General features: G+C 49.8%; 1 long non-coding RNA gene across 1 annotated transcript; it reads right to left on the reverse strand.

Moving 5' to 3' along the window:
- Positions 1-1,471: 1,471 nt before the first annotated feature.
- Positions 1,472-19,643, reverse strand: LOC147111499 (uncharacterized). Its single transcript, XR_015079843.1, has 3 exons — positions 19,568-19,643; positions 17,407-17,478; positions 1,472-1,679 (listed from the first exon to the last, which is right to left on the reverse strand). It is a non-coding gene; the product is annotated as an uncharacterized LOC147111499 (long non-coding RNA).
- Positions 19,644-21,441: the final 1,798 nt, after the last annotated feature.

Consider the following 21,441-nt stretch of genomic DNA (forward strand, 5'->3'; position numbering starts at 1 on the left):
AGAGGTTTGTTCAAACATTCAAGAAGGCTATCAAGGCAATGTGTAATGAAGATTTACCCCTACAACACAAGGTGGACAACTTCTTGTTTGCCTACCGGAATGCGACACATGCGGTTACCAACCAAACTCCAGCCATGATGTTCTTCAATCGAAGACTACGATGCCGCTTGGATTTGGTTAAGCCAAACGTCCAAAGAGATGTGGAGAACAGGCAGTTTCAGAATATGAATGAAAGGCCGACCAGGAGTTTTAAGATAGGTCAACCAGTTTTGGCGCGGGACTACCGCACTGAGAAATGGCAGCCAGGAACGATTTGTACACGGCAAGGACCTCTCATGTATACCGTGGACATTGGAGAGAGCATTGTAAGATGCCATGCTGACCAGATTCTAGAGTCACTGGAAAACGTCAACTCCACACCACGATCTGATACACCTGACAATGAAATCGATGTACCAATTGCAGCTACTGCAGAATCGGTGATATTGGAAGCAGATGAACCAAACAACGACATTGATCCCGACTCAACCTTGCCAGAAGAACCTGATACCCCAAAGAGGCGTTATCCAGACAGAATCAGGAAGCCTCCTCAAAGACTGAACTTATAATTGCTTAAACTCAACCAATGTAAACTAGCAACCGTAATTGTGATTGTAATTAGTTATCATTTAGTTGTTAAATGAATGTTATGTACTGTTTATCTAAAAGGGGAGGAATTGTTGTGTATGTACCTTTAAGAGAATAACTGGTCTCAGACTGCAGTACCGGCAGTGACCACCCCTGTATAAAAGGCGCTAGTAAGCCTCTGTAGTTTCAGTTTCCCGATTGACTTCATTCAGGAAAGACTTGTTTTGTTCAACTCCTGCTGTCCGTGTCTCAATCATACATGGACATAATACATACAGCAGGGAAACAGTAACCCGATATTAACAGGGAAGTAGGGAGAGTGCAGGGGAGCGTGGTAGCGTGGGGAAAGCGCAACAAGGGCAGGGATGTGGAGGCCCTGCCGATCTTAGCAGTAGGGCCTCATTTAAATAATATACTACAGTCTCCTGCCCGACAGCCGGTCAATTTGACAGCCTGGCTGGTGGGCAAGACTGCAAACAAGTTCACCTTGTTGCTGCCACTCTGCTGTCACCTCAATTTGTTCCTTCGGGGCTGTGTGTTTCGCCAATGTTCCCTTGTGACCCTTAGTCCCTGATTGCTTCGAGTTGGATTTATTTTATCTGGTGCCTGTGCGGTCAGGAGTGGTTGATGGCTGTTTTTTTGGATAGATCAACTGCTGGGTCATGTCAGCTGGGGGGCGACATCAACTCGGCACGGCCGTTTGCAAAGAGCAAAGGAACAAATATTACTGTGCTGTATGCTTGAAATGGTTCTACGATAGTATGAAGTACATTGAGTGCCATGCTGTTGCTGGGCACATGTAGCTGCATGTTACTGAGGGAGTGAGTTTGACAGGTAAGAAATAAAAAGTATAAGAGAAAACTTTTATTGTTGGGTTAGCATCAAGTGACCAAGCACTCCTTGGCCCACATCCTCTCTGGCCTCCTCACCCACAATTTTAAGAACAGTCTCCTCATGGCAGCTCAAATGGTACAGGTTGGCAGGGCTTCCAGCAGTCCAGTTTCTCTGGCCGGAATTTTCTCAAGGGAGGCAGGTTGGGGGTGGGGCGGCCACTGTAAGATTTGAAATTTTCAGTAATTAATCACGCAAGAAAATAGGGTTAATAAGACAGTTTATTGACCAAAAGAAGCTTGTACAGAAAAACCTTTGATAAAAGGGCATACAAAATGGCCGCCGGACCTCATGATCAGTTTCTGGGACCATTTGATTTCTGTTACTGCAAGCCAGACAGGCTTGTGGATTGAGGACAGTAAGCCCACGAAAGCCAGTATCGGGAAACCGAAACTCATGGAACTGAGCATACATACTAATTAGATTCTAAGTACAGGACAGTGTTGGGTAACAGGATGAGGCCCATCAAGAAATGGGCGGACATTTGAATGAACACTTAAACCCATTTACTGTAAAAAGGAAAACCGTTTAACAGCCATCAAGGTCAATCTCCAGACCGATCAATATCCGAACCGAGTTACGGTGACAAAGAAAAAGACATTATCGGCCCAGGAAGGCCAGTTAAGCTATCACCGGCTCCCGTTACAAAGACAAAGCGCCCCTGCAGAGATTTCTGCCCGCCAAAAATATTACAAAGACTGGACTATGATTTGGCGGGAGATAAGACTGTCCCAAAAAGGTATAACTGTGGATTGAAAGGTCCATCAGGGCGCTTCGCTTCAGATTCACGCTTCGGGAACACGATCCAGTAGTTACGATTCGATTCAGGACGTCTCTTCTTTTGAGAACGCTTCGGGACGGACTCTTCGGCCAAACAAGGCTCGGCCACGACGGGAAGATGAAGGAGGGTGGCCCGGGTACCTTTGTCGGGAGATCATCGACGACCCAGGCCGAAGGAGAAGACACCCTCGGGAAAAACGACAATCCAGGCCGGAGAAAAGGACACTCCGGGCCTAGCACTCCAGTGCCTCAACATCCCATTCGGTAACGGACCTTCCATGTGCATCCATTTCTACAACATCACATCGGTAGCAGAGTCTCCAAGGTGCATCCAGTTCTTCGGCAGCCTTTCAGTAAAGGTAACATAGTTTTAACGGATTCATCCATGACGAGCGCTCATCAAGGCTGTATCTGCTGCTTCATCGCGTAAGAAAAACAAACTGCGCCAGAAGTTTCCAAATCCACGTGACGACGGAAAGCTGTGCCAAAAGGCTGCGAACCCCCTTTTCGCAAATCTGAAAGTGGTAAGCATGATCCCGAGTTCCTCAAGTCGAAACTTAGTTTAGGTCTAGGGGAGGGGGTTAAGGGTAATCATAATGTGTTTCCCCTTTTACGATGTGCCGTGTGTTTCCCATTTCCATAGAGTTAAGTTTATAGATATGTGCATGCTTGTAGTTATTTTTATCTGTGCTTGTGACATGTATTCTATAATGCTGCAAACTGTTTAATAATAAAAGCATCCATTTCGTGCTATTCAACCTGGTCTATTGAGTTTTCTCTGCACTACAGTTCCCTGCACCTAAGTCCAAGGTCTAGAACCGTAGGGAAGAGTGGGTCGAACCACTCAAGGGTAATTATTGCACGAAGCCTGGTAGGAGACCAGAACGAGCAAGAGAAACCCCCTACAGAGATGGTGACCACGGCAGGACCTTGGCAGCAGGAATGTAGTGTGTTAGATCAAGGTCTGAATAAACTAAATGTGATGGATGAGAGAATAGCGGATTATGTTTTTGGGAAGGTAAACCTTACAAAACAGTGGATATCTGACCTAGTAAGAGATAGGCGCCCGCTAGACGCAGCCATCAAGTGGACAGAAAGCAAAGAGCATAAGAAATCAGTAGAAAAGTCGGTCTGGCTGATGTGCTACAAGAAGCAAGTCCAGCTTTTGGACCAGGTCGTTGTAGCACAGACGGCCCAGATCAAAGGGCTACTAACAGAAGTAGAGGAAAAGGTTGCGGGAGGTCAGAAACTGATTCAATCGCTTAACGCGCTGAATCAGGAACGCCAATCCGTAACTCACCGCCATGAGACCAGGATAGATTACTTGGAGTGTCAGGTCGTTGAGGCCAAGGCCAGTGAAGGTAGAATGAGAGATAGGTGTTTCCGCCTAGCTAAGCAGGTAGCGACACAGAAGGAAAGTATTTTGGGGGCTAGGGCAGCATATAAGATGGCCATGGAGGATAGGTCTGAGAACACTGACCATAGTGCTTGCCACAGGGAGCTAGAGGACCTGAGAACGGCCCTAGCAAAGGCAAACGGCTTGGTGTGTCTCATAAACCCACCAGCGAGCCAGCTACTGTTAGCCAAGGAATCCAAAAGACCGATTCAGCAAGAGGCAGTTGGGGTACCAACCCCCGAGCCCTCGGCACCTCCCGCCTATACTGAGTCTTGGACTCCGGGGAAGGAAACGGAGAAGTCAGACACAGAGGTTCTTGAGGCAGAGCAACACCAGGTGGTAGAGTCGGGACCGGCACCGATGTGTCCCACGCGACACTGGAGGCTCGGTCCGGACCAGGATGGCGAGGACGGACCCCTCGTGAATCAGATCATAATGCCCCATAGCGCACGACAGCTAAGGGAAATGATCAGTCACATCCCAAAACTCTCCGAGTCAGGAGATCCCCCCGTACATTTTAGGGACGTGGAGCAAACCGCAGCAGTTAATGACTGCGACGGGGCTGAACTGTCCAAAATGCTGCTGTTCTCCCTGGACAGCTCGCTCCTCCAGTGTCTCCCTGACGAGAGCAAGAGAGGGCGCAAGACGTATGAGGAGGTACGGGACGAGATCCTGGAGATTATAGGGGAGGGTGACGGAACTCCGTTCCTCCGATTGGAAAGGACGGTACAGCTAGAGGGAGAACCCCCATGGGTTTTCGCTGGAAGGTTGTGGCCAGTGTATCGGCGTAACTGTCCGGGCGGGCCGGACCGGAACGGGCTGAATAATGACCAAAGGTCTCATTGGCTCCGGTGTCTGGTCAAAGCATGGTTTGACCCCACTAACCCCCGCTCCACGGAGGAAGTAGTACTTGATCAGCTCACGATAAGTTACAGGAACAACAAGAGTAGGGATGTGCCTTCCTCAAAGGGGAAGGTGCATGAGGCGAGGCCTGCAGCTCCTGCTAAAAAGGAATGGCATCAGGAGGGGAATCGCCCTCCCCAAGCGAAGAGCAGTTGTTACGGGTGTGGGAAGGAGGGTCATTGGCGCCGGGACTGTAAAAATCCCTGGAAGGATTTAAAGGGAAAAACTCCCTCAGCCCCAGCCCAAACGCCCATCCGGGAGAAGGGAGCCGAGGGGTCGATACATCCCGATGCGATCGAGTCAGTGTTAGAGGCAATGCGGTCTCTAATGACCTCGCAGGGAAAAATAGCGGTTGCCACCGGCCTTGTCGCTCCCGAAACTCCGATCGCTGTACCCAAGTGACTAGAGTCGGCGCCGCCCGTCTACCTGTGTCCGCTCCACTACGATGCATGGAGGCGACCCCTCGTGGAGATGGAGGTAGAGGAGGTGAAGGAAACCTATCTGTTGGACACTGGAGCATCGTGCACCGTAATCCACGCAGATAACCCCACCGCCTCGCCTCTGTCCACCGGGGTCCCATATTGTCTGTTGGGCTTCACGGGCGAAGAACAGGTTGGCGCACATTCCCTTCCCCTCTCCATTCATTTAGGGCCACTCCGCACCACGTGGAAGTGTATCCTGATGAAGTGGGAAGAGGGAGGTGGAGCGGGAGTCCTGGGGTCTGATTTCTTTGTAGCCCACGGGATCCACGTGGACCTGAGAAATCATTGGGCTGGATTTTGCTACGGGGGCGGGTTGGGGTCGTGTTCCCCACATTTCGTGTTTCCCACACGAATCCTGAACGATGTGGGAAATTGATGCAATTTTGATTTTATAGCCCAATTGATTCCCCACGTGTGGGAACCCCTAGCCAGTGAGCTTTTCAGGTGGGAAGCTCGCCTCCGATGACATCATCACTGCTGCTTCATTTAAGGGCTTCCACAAGCCTTGCTCACTTCAGCAGACTGCCAAGCTTCTGGCCCTGGCAGCTGCTGGTACCATCATCAATCATGGCGACACATCGGAGTAAGGCATCCACCAGATTTGACGAGGCAGCCCTCCAGGCATTGGTGGAGGGAGCGACAGAGAGCAGGGAGGTGCTCTTCCCCTCCTCGGGGAGGAAGAAGCCACCCCAGCAAACCAAGGCTGTGTGGCTGAGGGTGGCAGAGCAGGTGAACGCCAGCTCGAATACCAGCAGAACATGGATCCAGTGTCGGAAACGCTTCCATGACCTTCTGCGCACTGGAAAAGTGAGTACGATGTTCCCATCACTCTTAATCTGATCACCATTGCCTTTCCTCACCAGCTCTCAGCTTTACCAATCTCTTCCTCCACATCCCACTTGACACTGACATCCATGCACCCTTTCCCACTCCCTCTCTCTCTATGGTCACATTCACCTAACTAATGGACTATGCAGCCCTCACACTCCCTATCACTGTCATGCTATGAAAACAACTTACATCACATGGGGAGGGCCCTTGGTCTTGCCATCTCACTCCATCTTTCTCTCCTTCTAAGCATCTATGCCATCGATTCTCTACACTCACTCCTTCATTCTCACTCAACCTCCACTTGTCTCCCTCATTGCAGGAAAAGAGAGCTCACAATAAGCGAGAAAGAGCAAGGACAGGAGGAAGGCCACCCTCACTAGCCCACCTCACCCCCTGGGAGGAGGCGGTCCTGGAGATTGTAGGAGTGGAGGAAGATGCGCAAGTGGGGGACGGACAGAGGGGTGCATCACAGCAAGCTGGTGACAGAATAGTTTCCCATCTCTCTCATTGACATTGCATGAGTCACTGATAATGATTCAGAAGTTCTAACAGATGGACTTATGGTCATCTGCAATATGCAATGTGCATGTAACCTTGGCATCACATCTCTGACTCTTTCCTTTACTCCCCCACAGGACCATCGCAAGCAACCATCCCCACTAGCCAGGCCTGAGCATCCAGACTCCTCAGAGGAAGCTGCAACCTCTGAGGGCGCAGCATCAGCAGAATGCAGCGCACCCAGCACCAGCACAGACACTCACACGTCGGTGGGACCTTCGGGACATAGAGTAGTGCTGTCACCTGGTGTATCACAGCTCACAAGTGAGCATCAGCAGATTGTGGAGACAGGGACAGCAGTGGAGAGTGCTAATCAGATGGTGCAGGACTCTGCCAGCTCGGCTCAACTGCATGTCGACCCTCTGCCTCTGGGTCCATCCATAAGATCAGCAGTGCTGGACCTCCAGGAACAGATGCAGGAGTCTCTGGCCGGTTTTGTCTCCAGGGTCGATGTGAGTGTGGAGCGAATGGAGGAGTCCATAGCGAACATGAACAGAGCCTTTGTGGAGTCATTGGCGCAGCAACGCATCACCATGAAAAGGATGGCAGAGTCGCCAGAGTGCAGAAAACATGGTGAGTGTTCATAATAGAATGACATCTCTGGAGGAGCGATGGTCATCGATTGAACAGAGAAACCAGACCTTCATGGAAGTCCTTCTGAGTAGGACTGCCAGTGCAGAAACGGGTCCCCATGGCCCCGTGATGTGCAGCAAGGTGCTCTCAAGCCACTTCCAAGTGCTGGCTCCTTCTGGCCTGTGCAGTTTCAGGTGGGTGAGCAGCAGCCTGGCACTCCTGTTGCTGCTGCTTATGTTGCTGCTGCTGTTGTTCCTGGTTCTGCTGGTGCCGCAGCTGGATTTTGAGCTCATCTAATGCCCAGAAGGGAAGGAAATAAATGACTCCCATGCTTCTGGTAGATGCCTCAGTTGAGGAAGCGCTCAGTGAAAGTGGCGAGAGGGGTTTCCCAGGAGGTCACACTGGAGATGGTTGTCAGGCTGCAAACTTCCCGAGCTGTGGGTATGCCTTCTGAAAGATCCCCCAGACCTGAGAGAGCAAAGTTATGCCACCGGCAATTAAAGCCTGTTCAAATCTGCCATTTAATGGTTGAGCTGCAGCTGCTACTCCGCAAGCCAGTTGTGCTCCCGCCAGGTTTCAGATGTGTGTTTCCCACCAGGCGTGTTTCACGTGGGAAAATGAGTAAACTTGCAAGTGGTTAGGAAAATGGGATTATAGAGCCAATTGAGGGCTTGTTAAGGGCCTTAAGGGCCTATCCCGCCTCCTGGAGGCGGGACGGAGTCGGGACCAGCAGACACGAATTTAGGAAAATTGCGTGGAGGCGGGATGGAGGCGGGTTTGGGCCCGCACGCAAGTTTTGCGATTTTTATCCCCCACACGCCTCCAATCCTGCCTCCCCGGCCCTAGCAAAATCCAGCCCATTGTCTCTGGGGAGGGGGTACGAGTGTGGAGGAGATTGAGAGTGTTAAGGAAACCCCCACAAAGGCGCGGGTTGGCCGGCGAGAAGTAAAATTCTTGGGTCTAACCCTATGCACTGGCGAGAGAAACGTAGACCAGGAGGATGAGCCGGAATCGGTGCAAAATCTGCCGGTCTACGCCACTCGCACAGTGGAGGTGTCCCGACGCAACAAGTGGTTCAGTGGGAAGTGGGTAAAGCTGTTTAAATCGGGTGCACAAGGGCCAACAACGGGGGCCAAGTCTGAGGACAAAAATCCTCAGCCTGCGACAGAGTCACAGACCACACAGGCTGGAACTGTAGCCTGCGTGAAGGGAGGAGTCATCCCAATGGAGTGGGAGGTCTCCCCTCTAATTTGGGATTCGGACGAGGAAGAGCCCGAACAGCTCGACCCCGCCCTTGACCCGATCACGGAGGAGGAAGAGTCAGAGGACGAAGATCCCGCCCTCGACTCAAGCTTAGGGGAGGTAGGGATTGGGGGCGGAGACTCACCACCTGTAGGGACAGGTGAGGTGGGGTCGGATGCCACAAATCCCGGCCCCGGGGGGGCGGAGCCAGAGGGAAGGGAGCCGGAGCCGGCAGCTGTGGTGGGACCACAGGCTGTGACGGTGAAGGTCCCGACCCCCGGTCCGTCAGCCCTGGGAGCCTCGCCCAAGGCATCCCCTCGTAGGTCGACTCGAACGCCTCAGCCCAGAAAGCATTGGCCAAATTCTCCTTATTTCCCCCAACCTCGGTCCAGAGCAGCCCAGGAAAGGCACGGTTCCCGTTCAGCAGCGACAGGCTGCGGGGGATCAAAGTCGAAGGTCAGTGCAGCCCCGCCACAGGGAGCAGCACGCTGCAACCCTCACAGGAATTAAGTAGGCCGCCCGAAGGAGGGCGGCGCTGTACATAGGTTTAGGAAATGATAAGTTAAGCTAGGTAATTATAATGATAGTTTAAGGTATGTAAAGTTTAAGAGGATGGGGACGTTTTAAAAGGTAGTTTTCGAAGTCTGCCCAATATGTGTGTTTGTTTGGAAACGGGGTCAAGGGACCCGCGCGTCCGTTTAATTAGGCCAGCACCTATTGGGAGCCTGGCTACATCCTCTTATCGATTACAGAAACCAGGGATACAATGGAAAGGATTCTCGTAGCGCTCGCGGCGATCGGGTGCGGGCTGGCCTACCGAGGCCGCACCAAGGACGTCATCGTGTTCGGATGTTCCGGGGACACAGCCCCCATCGCGACGGATGGGACGGGGAAGCGAGAGGTTGAGGAAACCGCCACCTACTTCCACCAAGGGAGATGGCCAGGATGGCTGGGGACGAATTCTACGGAATACTCCAGCAATTTCGGTTTTGCCTACCAAGAGACTTCGTTATCGTGCCCTCGGGTGAGGATCCTTGCACCCAGAGTCAGCGTTACCGTGGGAAAGAGGATCTGTTTGGTGTGTAATGGGAATGTACTGCTAAGTAGATGGTGGTGGCTACGAAAGCTGGGAAAGGACATGAAGAACTCTACTATCAAGTGGGAGCAACTGGGTAACAATACCCATCGGACAATTACGGGGACTGACGGACAATTACGTGTGTGTTGGGACAAATGGTGGGAACCAGATGAAGGGATATATGTCTGTATGTGGGGTTCAAAACACATTTGCCCCAAGGGCGTGTCCATCTTTTTCCAGAGGCAGTGGCAGGATGAAGGGAAAGGGATGAGATGGGATGTCAGCACTCGGGCGTGCGGAGCCCCATTCTCCCCGATTCCGGTAAACGCCACTGAACTCATCACCCGCCCACGCAAGCCCCTGCCCACGATTCCGGTAGCGCTAGCCCAGAAGGAAGGGTGCCCCACCGCCACAAAGGGACCCGGGAACGGTTTAGTATTGGTACCCACCGGTCAGGTGCTGTACCAAGGGGTACACTGCGCGGTGGCCTCAGTGATTTTAAACCTCACTGAGGTACGATTGCCGGAGTGGTGTCCCAAGGAGATGGAACAGTTGTACCAGGTCCTGTTAACCCGAATGTTCAGACAATTTTACGAGTTTGACTTTGCCGACATCGACAAGGCCAAATTATACACCACACCACAGGAAGTTTTGGATCGGGTAGGGAGGCAAAGAAGGGGTACTGTAAATGACATTTTCACTGCTTTTAACACCGGGACGTCTGTTGTCAACGCTCTCGACAACGTGGAGCTGCAGACACAGATCAATGGTTTAAAAGCCCAGTTAAGGAACATACTGACTAACGAAAATAAGGTAGTGGGTTCTGAGCTACATGAGGACCAGGCCATGACACTACACTTAAAAGAAATAATTGCTGAGCTGGAGAAACACGCTAGAACGGTAAATGCACTCATTAGGGAGGATCGGAATGCGTCCGATCAGGCTGCGCAGAACGAGGCCTGTGTGCTATACGGGGCGTGGTTACTGGGCGAGGGCCGCAGTAATCTGGAGGATTTAAAACAAGGTTTGGTCCCGTCCTGGATCAGCAACAAGCACTTGCAAGCGCTCCACCCTTTCGAGAACGCATTAAGTCCGTGCCAGCTCAGACTAGCTGCAGAGGCGTACCCAGTCCCAGTGGACTGCGGACGCTCGAATCACACTATCATGGGAATAGTGGTAAGGATGCCGGTGTTGGGTCCTGCAGCAAAGCCCGCCCCGGAATACAGGGTGGAGAACATTGGAGTCATTCAGGGGGGGTGCGCACATTCGTTACGCAGTGGTCCCGCTTTATGTCATCAGATGGGAGCATACGTTGACAGGCACTGACCTCTCGGGGTGTCGAAGCCGGGGAGCACACATCATCCTGTGTCCCCAGCACTTCAATGCCTTTTTGAAACCACAGTGCGGGTTCAGAGCCGCTAGCGCGAAGCCAATAAATTGCACCATGGAGGCAATGGCAAAGGACCATGTGCCCCCGCAGGTGGCATGTATCGGAGGTGGGACATACTGTGTCACCACTGCAGCGCCTCACTACCGCCACAGACAGCACGGGTGGTGTCCGGTCAGTGACAGCAGCTTCTGTTTTAAACCCAGGGCTGAAGTTCAAGTGGCACAACAATGGATTGTTCCCATTCCTGTACCTTCCACCATTCACCTCACTGTAAAAGAGAATTTCACGGACTTGTAGCGATTCGTCGTGCATTTTGGTTATGTCATTCCCCCTCTTCCCGAACACCTCACCAAGATTTTAAAAGCCGTTATAGTTTCACAGAAGCATTTTTACACACTGGAGCAGAAGACATTAGAGATAGGGAAAGACATATTGGACATAGTCACCCCACCATGGTGGGACCTGTTCACTAATATAGAGATCCCGGCCTGGATTAGAATAGCATCCCATATCCTAGTAGTGTGTCAGGTTCTAATTGTAATATTCCTACTGTTCGTGCATTGCAAGAGAGGCAAATGCCTCCAGAGGCACGAGAACACAGGAGAATGGAGAGAACGCTATGTACAAGTGGGGGAAGAGGACACCCCAGTTTAAGCTGCTAAGTGTTAAAAGTTAAAGCATCCCTCCACTCTTGATTTTAGCCACTGCATGATTTAAGTGTGTGAATACTGTTGTGTTATAGCCGTTGATAAGATTTTCTGTTTTTTTGATTAATAAAAGGTGTATGCAGGTGGTGTAAGGGGTATTGGCCCCTTCACATCCGAAAGATGAATGTGTTATAGTTTAAGGTAGTACTGCCTATGATTGTCCAATTGTAAACAAGGTAATTTTTCTGAAATGGGAACTGCATGTATTGTGAGGGTCATAGATAGTTAATTACCAGGAATGTTTGGATGTGAGGAATCAGGGAAAACTTGCTCACCAAGGATTATTGATACTTTAAGCAAGCTCTCAGTATCACAGGGGGGACTGTAAGATTCGAAATTTTCAGTAATTAATCACGCAAGAAAATAGGGTTAATAAGACAGTTTATTGACCAAAAGAAGCTTGTACAGAAAAACCTTTGATAAAAGGGCATACAAAATGGCCGCCGGACCTCATGATCAGTTTCTGGGACCATTTGATTTCTGTTACTGCAAGCCAGACAGGCTTGTGGATTGAGGACAGTAAGCCCACGAAAGCCAGTATCGGGAAACCGAAACTCATGGAACTGAGCATACATACTAATTAGATTCTAAGTACAGGACAGTGTTGGGTAACAGGATGAGGCCCATCAAGAAATGGGCGGACATTTGAATGAACACTTAAACCCATTTACTGTAAAAAGGAAAACCGTTTAACAGCCATCAAGGTCAATCTCCAGACCGATCAATATCCGAACCGAGTTACGGTGACAAAGAAAAAGACATTATCGGCCCAGGAAGGCCAGTTAAGCTATCATCAGCTCCCGTTACAAAGACAAAGCGCCCCTGCAGAGATTTCTGCCCGCTAAAAATATTACAAAGACTGGACTATGATTTGGCGGGAGATAAGACTGTCCCAAAAAGGTATAACTGTGGATTGAAAGGTCCATCAGGGCGCTTCGCTTCAGATTCACGCTTCGGGAACACGATCCAGTAGTTACGATTTGATTCAGGACGTCTCTTCTTTTGAGAACGCTTCGGGACGGACTCTTCGGCCAAACAAGGCTCGGCCACGACGGGAAGACGAAGGAGGGTGGCCCGGGTACCTTTGTCAGGAGATCATCGACGACCCAGGCCGAAGGAGAAGACACCCTCGGGAAAAACGACAATCCAGGCCGGAGAAAAGGACACTCCGGGCCTAGCACTCCAGTGCCTCAACAGCCCATTCGGTAACGGACCTTCCATGTGCATCCATTTCTACAACATCACATCGGTAGCAGAGTCTCCAAGGTGCATCCAGTTCTTCGGCAGCCTTTCAGTAAAGGTAACACAGGTTTAACGGATTCATCCATGACGAGCGCTCATCAAGGCTGTATCTGCTGCTTCATCGCGTAAGAAAAACAAGCTGCGCCAGAAGTTTCCAAATCCATGTGACGACGGAAAGCTGTGCCAAAAGGCTGCGAACCCCCTTCTCACGAATCTGAAAGTGGTGAGCATGATCCCGAGTTCCTCAAGTCAAAACTTAGTTTAGGTCTAGGGGAGGGGGTTAAGGGTAATCGTAATGTGTTTCCCCTTTTACGATGTGCCGTATGTTTCCCATTTCCACAGAGTTAGGTTTATAGATATGTGCATGCTTGTAGTTATTTTAATCTGTGCTTATGACACGTATTCTATAATGCTGCAAACTGTTTAATAATAAAAGCATCCATTTCGTGCTATTCAACCTGGTCTATTGAGTTTTCTCTGCACTACAGTTCCCTGCACCTAAGTCCAAGGTCTAGAACCGTAGGGAAGAGTGGGTCGAACCACTCAAGGGTAATTATTGCACGAAGCCTGGTAGGAGACCAGAACGAGCAAGAGAAACCCCCTACACCTCCAAGCCGGGCGAGAAGCCCGGGAGGCTGGGATTCCCAAAGGCCCTGCCGACTTTAACAGCGGGGTCTGATTTGAATGTGTGGCCTCAGATTACCGCTCACAGCCAGCCAGATTGAGAGGCTGGCTGGCTGCGGGCGGGTAGGCCTCAGAAGAATGGGGTGGTCGAGGGGAGGGATCGCGGTGGGGGCGGGGGGGGGAGAGGATTTGCCGGGGTCGGGGATCGGGGTGGGGCGGGAGAGAGGATTGGCCGGGGTCGGGGATTGAGGTGCGGGGAGAGAGGATTGGCTAGGGTCGGGGAACGGGTTGGGGGGGGAGATAGAATTGGCCGGGGCCAGGGATCGGGGTGGGTGGGGAGAGAGGATTGGCCGGGGTCGTGGATCGGGGTGGGGGGGAGAGAGGATTGGCCGGGGTCAGGGATTGGGGTGGGGGGGAGAGAGGATTGGCCGGGGTCGGGGATCGGGGTGGGGGGGAGAGTGGATTGGCCGGGGTCGGGGATTGGGGTGGGGGGGAGAGAGGATTGGCCGGGGTCGGGGATCGGGGTGGGGGAGGAGAGAGGATTGTCCGGGGTCGGTGATCGGGGTGGGGGGGAGAGAGGATTGGTCGGGGTCGGGGATCGGGGTGGGGGGGGAGAGAGGATTGACCGGGGTCGGGGATCGGGGTGGGGGGGGGAGAGAGGATTAGCCGGGGTCGGGGATCGGGGTGGGGGGGAGAGAGGATTGGCCAGGGTCGGGGTGGGGTGGAGAGAGGATTGGCCGGGGTCGGGGATCGGGGTGTGGGGAGAGCAGATTGGCCGGGGTTGGGGATCGGGGTGGGGGGGGAGAGAGGATTGGCTGGGGTCGGGGATCGGGGTGGGGGGAGAGAGGTTTGGCCTGGGTCGGGGATCGGGGTTGGGGGGAGAAAATCACCTGGGGTTGGGGATCTGGGCTGGGGAGAGGATCAGCAGGAGTCGTGATTGGGGGGGTCGGCTGGGGATTGCTGGAGGGGGTGGAGGTGGGTTGGCCAGGGATCGGGGGGGGTGTGTTTTCGGCCGAGGCTTGTGGGGGGGGTAGTGTTTGGCTGGGGATTGTGGGGGTTGGGGGGGGGTCGGCCGTGGATTGTGTGTCGGTGGGTGGTGTTCGGCCGGGGATCGGGGGGGGCGGTGTCGGCCGAGGATCATGGGGGTCGGGGGTGATGTTCGGCCAAGGATTGTGGTGGGGGGGGGGTGGTGTTCGGCGGGGAGAGGATCGAGGCCCGCCTCATCGCCGTTGGTGGAGGGGAGGCCTGGGTGACAGGGAGGCCTGGGAATGTGATCAGAGGCCCTGTGGGTGGGGGGGGGGGTCCCCAATCGTGGGGGTTGGGTTCGTTATGGACCCTGGATCCAGGAGCTAGCTATAAAGCCACTGACCTCCTGGATGCAGCAGTCTTTAACAGCCAGGTTTCACAAACTGTGTGAAACCCATCCACAGGCAGTTAAACACAAAATGGAGGGTAAAAAAGAGGCTTCTAGTCTCATTACAATATTTAAATTGAGGTAACGCCTCCTGGAAGTGGGATGGTCGCCCGCCCCCACACTGCCCCGTCCCGCCTCTGGCAAAACAGGAAGTGGGCGAGTTGGAGGTGGGATCAGGTTGGGAATCCCATTTTTAACACTTTAACTGTCTCCATGCTCCAAAGTTGTTTTTTTTTAGGGGAAAATTCTGGCCTCTCTCTTCAATTGGGAGCAACTCCTCCTTTAACGTTATATGCTTTCAGCATTCCTCTGAGTTGCAACATAACAACAATTTATATTTATATAATGTCTTTAAGATGAAAAAAACGTCCCAAGGTGCTTCACAGGCATGTAATCAGATGAAAACTTTCACACTGAGCCAAAGAAGAAGGTATCAAGATGGGTAACTAGGAGCTTCGTCTTAAAGTAGAAGAGAGAGGTGAGAGTGGAGAGCTTTAGGGAGGGAATGTCAGATCTTAGGGCCCATCGGCTGAATGCACAGCCACCAATGGTGGGTTGGAGGAAGTGGGGGATGCATAAGAGGCCAGAATTGAAGGAATGCAGAGCTCGTGGAGGCTTATAGAATTGGAGAAAATCAGAGAGATAGGGAGAACCCCAAAATGGCAGGCAAGAAATGCAAACAAGGACAAACAAGAGGCGTCTTTTGCATATGCAAATAAAAGGTCTAACACTTGCTTGAGATCTCTGCTCCAACATTTGTTTGTCTTGAATGTAGAGCCGGGAGGAGCAGGAGTGCTTCCCCCCAACCCCACATTTAACCCCCCTTCCAATGGCCGCTGCTCCCAATCCTCGGTCTTCCCACCCGCAGCTTCCTCTCCTGACCCCCTATCGCTTACACTCCTGTCCCTCACCGCAAGCTCTCCCTGCCCGGTTCCAACCCCTGGACTCCCACACACCTGGCATCGCCCCCCTGACCCCCGTGACTCCAAGAACCCCCCCTCTCAACCCGATCCCGACCCATGACTCCAGGCCCCCGCAACTCCAGGCTCCCCTGAACTGTAACCCATCCCGATCCCCGGCCCCCACAACTCCAAGACCCCCGACCCAAACCCAAGCCCTGCATTGTCTCACCCACCTATCCCTGACCTGACCTCCGTACCCACTTGCCTCACCCAGTGAAATTCTTGAATAATGCACAGCCATAACAGTAGATGTTTCTCTTCTTTATTACCTGGTCAAGGCAGAAGAGTATAAATCATAATTAAAGGATGAGCTGGGTAATCATCTCACTCTCTAGAATTATTTAAATGCTGCTGTAATAATTTTTATATAAATCAGTTTATGATATTTAATTCCTGTCATTTATGGATAGATGTGTTTCTCAGCTATATACAGGAAACTTTGGTTTATCCGAAGGTTGTATATCCGGAATACTCGATCTAACGGCAAAAATCAGGAGCCGTTTCCTGTAAGTTTTTTTAGATCTCGTTCTTTTTTTTCCCCAGTCAGCCACTGCAAGGTCTGTAGCTATAGCAACAGCTTCAGCTAGAGATGCTTGCAGCTGCAGACGACTCTTTCGAAGCTGTTGCTAAGCAACAGTGTTTGTTGTCAGATATGGAGATGAAAACCTCCGTATGCTTCAACATTAACTTTGTATGTCTGGCAGTTTTGTTAGATCGGCAACACGCCGGTCCCGTCGGTGCCGGATCTCACAAAGTTTCCTGTACATGAACCCAACCAAACAATATTATAAACACATATTTTTGTGGATGATAGCAATTAGATATCCCAGAAAGATCAGTGAATGATGTTTCATTTTACCGTGCAATTTTTAGACAATCCCTGCTTCACTCCTTTAGTTATTACAGAAAAGTGAATGTTTGATGAATTTTCATTGTGTTATTTTCCATTATCTCATGTCACTGATGTCAAGCAGGTCCATGTTTTCAATTATTTTAGGTGAATGTTCTCATTGGTGTCCTTATCAGTTCACAAAGTCATTACAGACTTGTATGTATTTAATTAAACTAGCCACTTAAACAAATGAAATATGTGGTAGGATTTCTAATTTATTTCTGCCTTTCCTTTTAACCTACTTATTAGAAGTAGTCCCGAATCTTAATATTAGAAAATTGTTCACTCTCTCTCTCTCTATATATATATATATATATTTATATTTTCCCTCACTAATGGTCTGTCCTCCTCTCCTGAAGTTATTTGTTCATTGATGGACTATGGCTCCTCAGGAGCAGTTGCGCTCCTGGCACCTCACTCAAGCTGCTATTATTACTACATAAGCCTGACAGAGAGCAGTGCCATGTTTTCAATTGTAAGTGCAACTGTTCACATCCAAAACTGTCCTGACCCAATGTCTATGCATGCGCACTTCCAGTAGGGGTTACTGGGTAAGAATTAGAAGTAGAAACAGGGTACTGAATTTGGACGATCAGCCATGATCTCATTGAATGGCGGAGCAGGCTCGAGGGGTTGAATGGCCTACTCCTGCTCCTATCTTCTATGTTTCTATGTAAACATCCATTTATCTTCTCCCTAACCTAATGATGGCAGGAAAGGGAGGTTACTGAGTTATCTACCATTGTCCATCAAACTCAATACAAGTTGCAGATTGAAGCTACAATCTTCTGGTCTGTATTGCATAGCTACTCACCAGATTAACTTGCGGAATCATCAGGGGAACCTATAAATTCCCTGTTTTAATTTGAAGCCAGTTTCTTTCCATCTGATTGATAAAAATATACATAATACACATATTAAGGATTGCACATTTAGAAGGCACAATTTATAAAATTGCCACCAGCTGCTAGGATATAATAGGCATCAATATAAATTGGACACGGCAGAAGATCTGTTTATATGATTTATTCAATTATTATACCATTGCATTCACTGTGAAGTATTGATCTAGTGCAGTGCTGGAGGAACTGTAACTAAAAACAAAACTCACCTCAAAAAGGATGTTGAAAGCTCTAGTCTCTCTCCCTTATAAATCGTGAATAACTGAAACAAAAGCAAACTACTGCGGATGCTGAAAATCTGAAATAAAAACAGAAAATGCTGGAAATAGAGAAACAGAGTTAACGTTTCAGGTCGATGACCTTTTGTCATGAAAGGTCATCGACCTGAAACATTGGCCCAGAAATTCGGGTCAGGGGCTTTTCACGTGTGAAAGCCCCCGACCTGCAATTACCTACCCCGCCGGCTGTTGAGCTGTGGGCCCGCGTGGAATTGTGATCCTGGGCCTCCGTCAACTGCCGGCACGCAGTGCTTGTGTATCCCAGGGACGCAGTTAGTTCGATGCGTCCCCTGGGATCATGTGGGCCATGGAGAGCCAATGGTAGCAGGGAATGCTTCATTCATAAGTTTGACAGGATGACCTGTCAAACCTATAAATACTATAAGCCCCAAAACATCACTAAATCTTCAAATAAATTTTTTTTTAAATCACATTTTAAAAAATAAACTATAAATTACATGAAATAACTATTTTAAACAATAATTTATATTTTTGAAAAAAATAATTTTATTTTCTAATGGGGCTAAAAATAAACTTACCTTTCTTTAAATTATTTAAAAATAATAAACCTGTGGAAAAAATGTTTTAATTTTAATTAATTCATCACTTACCTTGTAAAGAGCAGGCCTTGCGACTGCTTTTTACATGTCTAACTTCTGGAGACTTACCCTCCCGGGAAAACCTGCAAAAAAAACGTAAGTTCGATGCGCACGCGCTGCCTCTCCTGCACACGTGTTCCACCTCTGAACCCCTTCTTTCAGGGGAACGGAAGTGCCGGTTTCACACGCATGCGCAGTGCATGCACAAAACCGGCACTTCCATTGGGCTTATGGGTGAGTAGCCCATGCGACTCACTCGTGGAGACCCGAATTTCTGGGCCATTAACTCTGTTACTCTCTTCACAGATGCTGCCTTACCTTTAACTGGTTCCCTGAGCAGCAACACGCAGTAAAGGCTGCTGGGCTGACACTTGCTCATATAGTGTAAATATTTGTGCTGTGTCAAGGCAGAAGCTCAACTTTCCTTATTAACCTTTATAGGTAGTGATCAATCCTAAATTATATTTGCTGAATTCTTAAATAAACAGATCTATTTGTATCAGTCTGTGCCTTTCCTCGAGTGTCTAACTCATACGTTCCAGCTCACCACATGTAAGGATGCAATTTTGGAAGAGAAACAGGCCAGAGGAAGGTGCAACATTTTTGCCGAGACTTGCTGTCCCGTTTAGAAAGAAAAAAGATAGGAACTTGCATTTATATAGCGCCGAGGGGAAACTCAAGACCTTAGCTTAATGTATCACCCAAAAGAAGGCACCTCTGATAGTGCAGCAGCCCCTCAGCACTGCATTGAAGTGTCTGCCTGGAGTACATGCTCAAGCCATAGAACAGAGCTTGAACCCACAACCTTCTGAATCAAAGGCAAGAGGGCTGCCTCTGAGCCAAGTTCGACATATAACCAATGCAATTATATTTTTCGATAGAAAATGCTGGAAACACTCAGCAGATCAGGCAGCATGAGTGGAGAGAGAAACAAAGTTAACGTTTCAGGCCTGTGACCCTTCGTCAGACCATGTTTATAAACAATGCCGAGTTTCTGCTGAGTTCTGATGATGGTTTATGCCTGAAATGCCAGCCATGTAACGACTGACCCGCTGTGCATTTCCAGCATATTTTTTGATTTTTATTTCCAGGCATACATTAATCTATATACAAGTCACCATAGTGAACTCTTACTTCACAGTGTACTCATACATTATATTCCAAAATGTTTCGAAAACTGAGGTATAACATCTCACCAAACAAATGTACAGCATGGCTCAAGGGAGTGGCGATTGCAGGCAATCTTCGACCAGTGTGAGAGAAGCCTGTAACTCAGCACCATTGCTGGCATAAGTTATTTATATGACTATGACATGAGTGAAAGGTCACCCTTACTGACGGTTCCCTGGCAAGTTATTCTTTTTATTCTGTGCTTGCCTTTCTTATTTTGATAAAAAGAGTAAATTTTAAAGAGGGTATGTGGGAAATGATTTAAAGATATCAATAACTGCTGCATGCTTGAACTCTTTGAATCTGCTTCACTCATTAATTCATGTCTGTTTATTTTAACGAGAAAGATATTCCAAACATGTATTCCTGAGGCATAATGCATTATACATTACAATATCTAATATATTAAATATTCATATCAGTACATTAGTAATACTATAACAGTACTGCAGAAAACTCCTGCTGCTATATTAAGTGCTCCATAGGACTGGTAAGAACAATTTTGATTTTTAAAAGTAAATATTGTGCTAAAGTGTGATATATTACATTACTACACCAGAAGGTGCCTGTACAACATGGCTTGTTTCATCTCATTATTCAAGTCAGTTAAATAGTAAACAAGCACACTGGTATAAGATAATAGATGGTTGGCTAGTTATCGGCAATTTGTACTATCTCTCTTTTTGTGAAAGAAATCTCGGTAAAGGCAAAGGGGGAAAGATTCAGTTGGTTTGCGCCTCCCATTAGCGCCTTAAGAGGGCGCTAATGGGGCGCAAAGCAACTAGCGCCAGTGCGCGGCGATGTTTGCGCCGCTCACGTAATTAACTAGACATTTTGCGGCAGCGTTAAACACTACCGCCACAATCTCCTGCGCCGGCAGATCGTGACGTCAGTCGAGTGTGCAACACCCCGGTAGCGCCCCGGACCGGATATTGAGTGGTGCCACCTGCCTTACCGCCTGCCTCTAGCAACGACAGGTTGAGGGGAGCGTTTTGCAGTCAGGAAGGGATTGGGGGAGCGCTATTTAAAGGCGACCGCTTCCTGCCTTTTTTTGTTGGTGACATTTTTGCGCCATGCAGTCTGAGAGAGAGAGAGAGAGACTTCTGGAGAGATTCAACGCTGTGTGAAGGAGTTTTGGGTACTGAGCAGCACTTTGCAGGTTCATTTTGATTTGCCCTTCCTTGTATCAATTTAGAAGAGACTGAGGGGGCTGCACTCTAAGCTCTTTCCCTGGGTCCCTCCATGGTTCTTTCCAGCAGATTTGATGTACAGGTCTCTCCAGGCTGAGATTCAAGACTGCAATGAGCAGGATGTGGATGGAGAGCAAGATCAACCCTCCCCTGTGTCTGTGTTTCATTGCTGACTGACATCACATGAGCTCCGCCAGCGCTCTGAGGTAACGCCTCGCTACTCGGCCTTTGCACCTTAAGACAGGTGTGAAACGCCTGATTTAGCGCTCCAATCACCTCCAGGGGCAATAAAAGCCAAGTTTGCAGTTGGAGGTGATAATTAGCGCCAGGCGCTAATCTTTGCGCCCGGTCGATAATCGCGCCCAAACGGGGCGATACTGAATTTTTCCCCCTAAGACTCATAGGCCTAGAAATTCGGTGGGCTGCACCACCAGTTAGCGCCTAAAGAGGGCACTCAGTGGCTTTAGCGCCACTGGCCGTGCCTCCCGCGATATTTAGCGGGGTGCTAATGGCGGCGTTAGCCTGTAGGGCTGCGCCACCACTGATGACGTCATTGGTGTGCGAAGCACCCCGCTACCGCCCCGATCGTGATATTTGGTCGTGCCCGCCTCTGTAACACCGATCTGTGGTGGTAGTGGCGCAATTTAAGGTGGAGGTGCGGGGCGGCCATTTTTTCGGTGGCCACCTGCCAGCACCTCCATCCCCGGCCT

The sequence above is a fragment of the Somniosus microcephalus genome, chromosome 10 (assembly GCF_052327205.1).
Source record: "Somniosus microcephalus isolate GS21.2 chromosome 10, FLI_Smic_1.0, whole genome shotgun sequence".
Taxonomy (NCBI): Eukaryota; Metazoa; Chordata; class Chondrichthyes; order Squaliformes; family Somniosidae; genus Somniosus; species Somniosus microcephalus.